The sequence below is a fragment of the Stegastes partitus genome, unplaced genomic scaffold (genome assembly GCF_000690725.1).
Source record: "Stegastes partitus isolate 25-593 unplaced genomic scaffold, Stegastes_partitus-1.0.2 Scaffold1225, whole genome shotgun sequence".
In the NCBI taxonomy this organism is placed as follows: Eukaryota; Metazoa; Chordata; class Actinopteri; family Pomacentridae; genus Stegastes; species Stegastes partitus.
The window spans coordinates 160,996-167,735 of record NW_007578956.1 but is presented as its reverse complement, the minus strand read 5'-3'; positions in this window follow the sequence as shown (position 1 = coordinate 167,735).

Genomic DNA, 6,740 nt, shown 5'->3' with positions numbered 1-6,740 from the left:
CTATGAGGTCAGAACAAAAGGCTCATCCAGCATCTGATTTATGTGACATAACTGGAATCTAAACTGTATATTCACACTGAGGTTCAGAAAACAGTCCCACCACTTGATCTGCTTCTCTGTTTTCTCACACGCTCGTCTTTAGCTGATGGAATTATGCAAGCGTGGATCAGAACTCCTCCAAGTGCTCGTAAAGCGCGACTGGGCCAACACGTCTGCTAATGAAGATCATCTGATATCGCTGAGCTCCACAGAACAGCTGCTAAATGAAGTGTGCGCTGAGGATGTTTGATTCTCTTCTACTTCCACAGCAACACGCTGCTGCTTCTGCTGCAGGAAGATGTGCTCACCGGGGCTGGAAGAGGAACAAAATCTTTTATGCAAATTCAAATTTTTACAACATAATAGTTTGACATTTTGGGAAATATTTGTTTGTCTTTTGCAGGGAGGGAGATGAAAGGATTGACACCACTTTAATGTGCGCAAAGTGAAAATGAAGCTGCAGTTAACAGACGGTTGAAGCAAAGAAAAAGGTCGTGCAGGAGCATTTCCTGTCTGTTGACGTTCTTTTGAACTGTTTTTCATCAGGATGGAGTTAGTATTCATGCTGTGGTTTGATTGTTTATGTGATTTGCTTGCTTCTGTTTGTGAATTTTGATTATCAAATAAAACTTTGGTCTCCTGAGGATTCGTTTTGTTTCAGTGAATCACCACAGAAATACGTTTGACCTCTAATTGCTCTTTAGGACCTACTTATTTATTTTTATTGTTTTAGTTCCATGTCTGCCAATTTAACCCCCACAAGATTACCACGCTTTTAATTCAGCTTAATGGGATTCAATGCAAACCTGGAAATGTAGTTTGCCTAAAAGATTTAATGTCATGTTGTGCCTTCATCTCCTCTCAGAGGGATTAATGTTGAACTTACTGCCAAAAGCAGTAAAAAAAATGAGAAAGAAAACAGTGACTGTAGCTGTGTGGTTGGCTCTGGCAGCCATCGTTGCATCAGTAGGCAGATAAAATTTAGTTTATTAACTCACATGCTGAGTATTTACTAAAAAATCAGTGGATTCCTACATTTGCATGAACGTGAGGTTTGGTTCTGAGGAGGCGACGCCCCATGAAGACCAGAAGGTAACGAGAAGGTTAAATGAATTAAATAGATAAAAGTTCTTTGCATAAAGAATAAATCAAAAGCAATAATGGGAGAGAGCAGTAGTTAGTTATTCCTTTTCTGTGCCAGCGTTTGTTACTCTTTAATGAAATTAATTCATATTCTCTGTTGAAATGTTAGATGGACTTTGTTTGACTTTTTTTTAATCTTATCTTTTGTGCCTCCGTCTCCTTTATCATTATTTCATCCTCTCCCCTGGACACCTTAAAGCTTTCATATCTGATATGTTAACTTTTATTAATTCTCCTTTTTTCTTTGATTGTGGGAGGCTGGCTTTATATTTATTGCACCTCACGCTGGTTGGTGTTTTTTTTTCCTTCTTCTTCTCAGGTTTCCTACAAAATGAGATGATCAGCAGATAAACATACAAGCAGTAACTTGTACCGTTAAATAGAGGGGAGATAACAGGTGGTGTTGTCTCGTAGATATGATACGACATTATAATATAATAATAATAATAAACTTTATTTATGTAGCACTTTTCAAGACAGCGTTACAAAGTGCTTTACAGATCCAAAGAGAAGCGTAAGGAAAACGACAAATAAGGACATTAAACGAAGTAAGAAGCAAAAAAAAAGAGAAAGAAATGGTGAAGGTGAAACACATGAAGCATGAAAGACAATAAACAATATAAAAATATATAAGAAGAATAAAAACCCGGTAAAAGAAGACAATTAAAAGACAATAAAGGAAGGAATAAAACAGTCAGAAGCTAAAATGTACTCACCTTGATACTGCAATCAAACGGAGTAAAAGTCCATTCATAAAAAAAAGCACATCTGTAAAAATGTGTTTTTAAAAGAGTTTTAAAGGAGGATAAAGTGTCTGCAGATATAATTATAATGCTACAGCAATTACACAGTGGCTAAAAAGGTCTGTCAGTTTAAAGTTAAGAGCTTAAAATGTGCAGAATTGTTTCCCCTAAACTATGATTTACTCCCAATAAAATTACAATTATTTAAAGTTGAAGTCAAGTTTACTTGGCTGAGATATTTAAGTAGTGATCAGCCAGGAAGCATCATTACAACTGGCAGGAATCACGAGCGAGCTACGATTAAGATGTGATTATATTTGAATGGTAAGATAAACTATAAAGTAAGTGCCAAAGTGGGCCAAACAACAAAAAATCCAAAGTTGAGTTTTCTCTTTGTTTTTTTTGGTTTATGGTTGACTAGTTCATAGAAAAGTGGTCCAACCAGCAGCCCACTAGTAATGTCACGATGCCACTTAGAAGTTTGGCCCATGATGGTTTTGGTGTGAAAATTTAGTGACAAACGGGACCAAGCCACAGGAATCACTGACATTTTTGCAGGTCGTTGCAATGTGTTTGAGATTGAAGATGGCGGACAGCTCGACCTCAAGCCCCCTGAAAACTCAACTCGTAGGTACAGTGAGGTAAAATAAAAACTGAATTAACCACCATCAAGCATCTGTTTCTACCTTATGGTCCTCAGAAGTATCTCTAGTTCCTGATGATGTGAACTCTTCAATGCTGTTTAGCAACACAAACCTTGAATCAGTTTTGTTCCCCTCAAAAAGTAGAAAATGTGGTACGGCCTGCTTCGGCACTCAGCAAAGATCTCGCAGGACCTGAGCTGGAATACGAACACCACAGCGATCCTCAAACGGTCCCAGCAGAGACTGCATTTCCTGAGGAGCCTGAAACAAGCCTCTCTCTCTGCCAGCATCCTCAGGACTTCTTACAGAGGTGTGATGGAGAGCGTTCTGACATCCTGCATCTCCACATGGTGCTCCAGCTGCAGTGTGTCAGACAGAAAAGCCCTGCAGAGGATAGTTAGAGGAGCTGAGAGGGGCATCGGAGTTTCCCTCACCTCTGTCCAAGAACTTTTCCAGAGCCGGTGCAGGAGCAGGACCTTGAACACTGTCAGGGACTCCTCACACCCTCCTTAAGGAAAAAACCTCCAGAATGATCAACAGCTTCATTCCACCAGCTGTCAGAATGCTGAGCTGCTGATCCAGATGTGCAAACACTTCTTTATTTAAATTGCTTTAAGTTATCGGATCCTGAAGAAACGCTCTCTCATCTGGCCTGTGCTGCTGTGTATGTACAGCAACATGACAACAAACTGGATTTGATTTGGATTGGCGCTCAGCAAAACTTCAATAAGTTATCATGAAGCAGCTGCTTCTATCTCTGGACAGCGCTGAAACATCTTTAAATGCATATAAGGATTTTTATTTTTTTTTGACCCCATTTTTCTCCAAATCTAGTAAATGTGGTGTGGCCCACTTTGGCCCTGAACCCCCTCATGTGCTGTTATGGTTTAGGAAGCTCCACATCATGACATCATTTGGTGGCGTATAAATATTTCTACCACAACTCATCCTCAACACTGCGCGCTCTGAGGCTTTTGAAACCAAACAGAAAATATAAATGCGGGAGAGATTATACAGATATGTCTTCTCTGATCACCAGATCAATGAAAAGAGCGGGCTTGTTATATTCCAGCAAGCCTTGCGGAGCTCAAGCTGCTCACAGCAGGACGGATCCGTAAGAACGATTCTACCAACATTAACCCGCCGTCTGTAAATTACGCATTCCTATGCAGATCACACGTACGACTCTTCTCTAAATATGTCAAGATGCTTTTGTTGGGTGGAGCAGAGTAATGAACGAGTAATAGCATCAAACTGGATGTGAGAACACATCGGGCGGCTGAGGAGCTTTTGATTGATCAGTGGAAGTAACAGCTTTTATCTTGCGGCGATGAAATTCCCGTCATGTTTCGGCTACAGTTTTGTACATCATCGGTATAGAAAGAGACGCTTTGAAAATCCAATCTTCTGCACGTGCCTATTCTCATGTGGGAGCTTAATTAACTGTGGCAGAGACGATGCACGTCGACTCTGACAACCTTTCCGGCATTAATTCGGATCTACACGCATGCAGCCGCTCAAACATGTGAAGCATCACACCTGTGACAGGGTTCAAGAAGAGGTTAGGAACTGATTAAAGCGCTATAAAAATAAACTAATACTACACTTGAAGAAGTAATAAGCGTAATGTCCACACGTTCTATTTATGTATGAAAAGCTAACAAACCTTTGTAGATGTGAACAGTCAATAATTCATAGAGTGACCTATAGGAGAGCAGTGTATCATCACTCTCTATTAGACCCTCTCATTATATATCCTATTAATGTTTTACAGACACCATGTAGAGAGGCACAAACTCGTTTAAAATTCAGCACTGGAGCCGATTCAACACCCAAAAAAGTCCTGAAGCGAAGGCCAGTAGGTGTTAATACGGCCACAGTTTCCGATGTATCGTGACTCACCTCGTCTGTGCTAGGGGGGGTTTTCCAGCGAAGACAAAACAACACGAGAGATCAAACGGAGATGATTTCTGCGGCACTGTAAAATACTGGAAATGTGGTTAGAATATTTTGTAACGAATTAACGATAAATAACTGACGGCTACGACCTCGATGAACCTCCAGAAATTTCTCAGAATTCGCCGCACAAAGGTAAATCACACAGGAAATGGTCTGAACGGCGCCCTGCAGACACCAACCACATGAGCACACATGCACCTTTTTTCTAATCAGGAACTGTCACTTATCAGCTTAATGTAACAGAGAGCCAGAGACTGAATTACCCCCCGAGACCTTCTCTGGGACGTGACATTCCATCACAGTAAAGGACTTTTTTTTTTTAAAGAATATATATATATATTTACCACAAAGTCTTGTAGGTGTTCTGCATAAAAGAGTCTGATTTGATCCATCACATTGCTGCTTATAAGTCACAGGAAAAATACGACCGGCGCGCGAGTCGCATCAGTTCAGCTCCATTACTCCCACCTATCCTATAAAACCATAATTTAAGTAATACAAAGCAGAGGCCGGGAAACATCAATACGTAATCAGCGGGCCGAAAATATGCCACACAAATGTGTGCATGGATGTGACGTGATTGTTTCCTCCCGGTTTGTCCTAGTTCCACTTTGAGCAAGGACACGATGAAACGCAGCTTCACGGAGACAAACCTCACAAAGAACACAGAACGGTCTGCAGAGAAACAAGCGACTGTTGGACCCAAAATGGAAAAAGGGGGGAAAAAATAAACAGACAAACAAAACCTAACTTGGACTTTGCCCCCTTTTTTTTTTGCATGCACAGTCAGTGGTCTTCAGTGATCTCTACTGCCATCTGCAGGATGAAAGGGTATAAAAATAAAGCACTGATTCAAAACTGTGCAGACTCAGCATCATTTATCTCCAACCTGCACCACCTACTGGCAAGAAAAATAAACACACTTCCTGTTGAGAAACGCCATCTACAGGTGAGGAGAGCACTAACTGCTACTATTTTCACACCTGTGCCCTCTGCAGGCAATGAGGTGTTACAGCACTGATCGTTTGTGTTTTGAAACCGAAAGTTAATCTACAGGATGAGAACATAAATGCTCATTTGTTTGATAATCATGTGCAGCGAAAGTATTGTGTTGCTATTTCGGTGTCAACTGGAGAAACAACTTAGGCCTTGTCCACATGTAGCAGAGGATCTCACAAAACAAAGATATGTTTCTACGATGTGGCCTGTCATCCACACGAAAGCGCAGATCTACGGCATTAAAAACGATTCTTCCAAAAACCTCCGACCAAAGTGAAGATTTGCGAATCCTCTGTTTATGCGTCTCTATGTGGACGTCAATAACCAGGTTTTAGGTTTCAAAAAGTCACTACCTGCGACAAAATATGTCCTAACGTCACATATGCGACCTGTGTTTACATTTGGAAACAGCGTGGACGCCCTCAGAACCGTGTTGGCGTCGTCTCTTGCTCCATGTACAAGAACACAAGCGAAGGACAACGCTAAGGACGGTTATGTTATGACGTTGAGAGACAGAAGCTCACTCTGATTGGACAGGATCTGGGGAACTACCGCCACCTAAAGGTTTGGCATGCTTATGAATTAACAACACACCTATGCGATCAGGTGTGGATGAAAACAAGGCGGTGTGTAGGGGAGAGGATATTCGGTTTTATAAAAACCCTGCTACGTGTGGACAAGGCCTTAATTAAATCACAAGCAATAGCAGTGCTGCAGCTGTTAGAAAAGAAAAAAAAATATATTTTTCTTTTATTGAGGTAATGTGACATCTAGTCCTGTCCTGGTGATTAAACAGCTTCCTCTTGTGGGGAATCCAGAGCTTTGCCACGATGCTATGAGCCAGTCTGGTGGGGTATTTTGCACAATCTGTTGTTTACATTTGTGGTCATAAGTTTTGCTGCTTTACAGTGTTGATCATGACCTTTTCATCCTACAATCCAAAGTACTGCAGATTTGGTTAAATGGAAGCTCCCAGTGTTTGTCTGTTGACCCCTGAGATAGACGGATGATCTCTCCAGGAGGTTTATCCGTTTCTACCTCATCATAAGAAGCAGCAGTTTCCTTGACTTTAAACACAATGAACAAACTGTGCAGTAAGTGGATGAATGGATATTTCCTCTCAAAGAAATGATGAGAGCATCTGTAAGCTTCAGAGGCATCCACTGAAGGAAACACAACAATGACGTGCCCGAATAACAGTGGAAACTCAGTC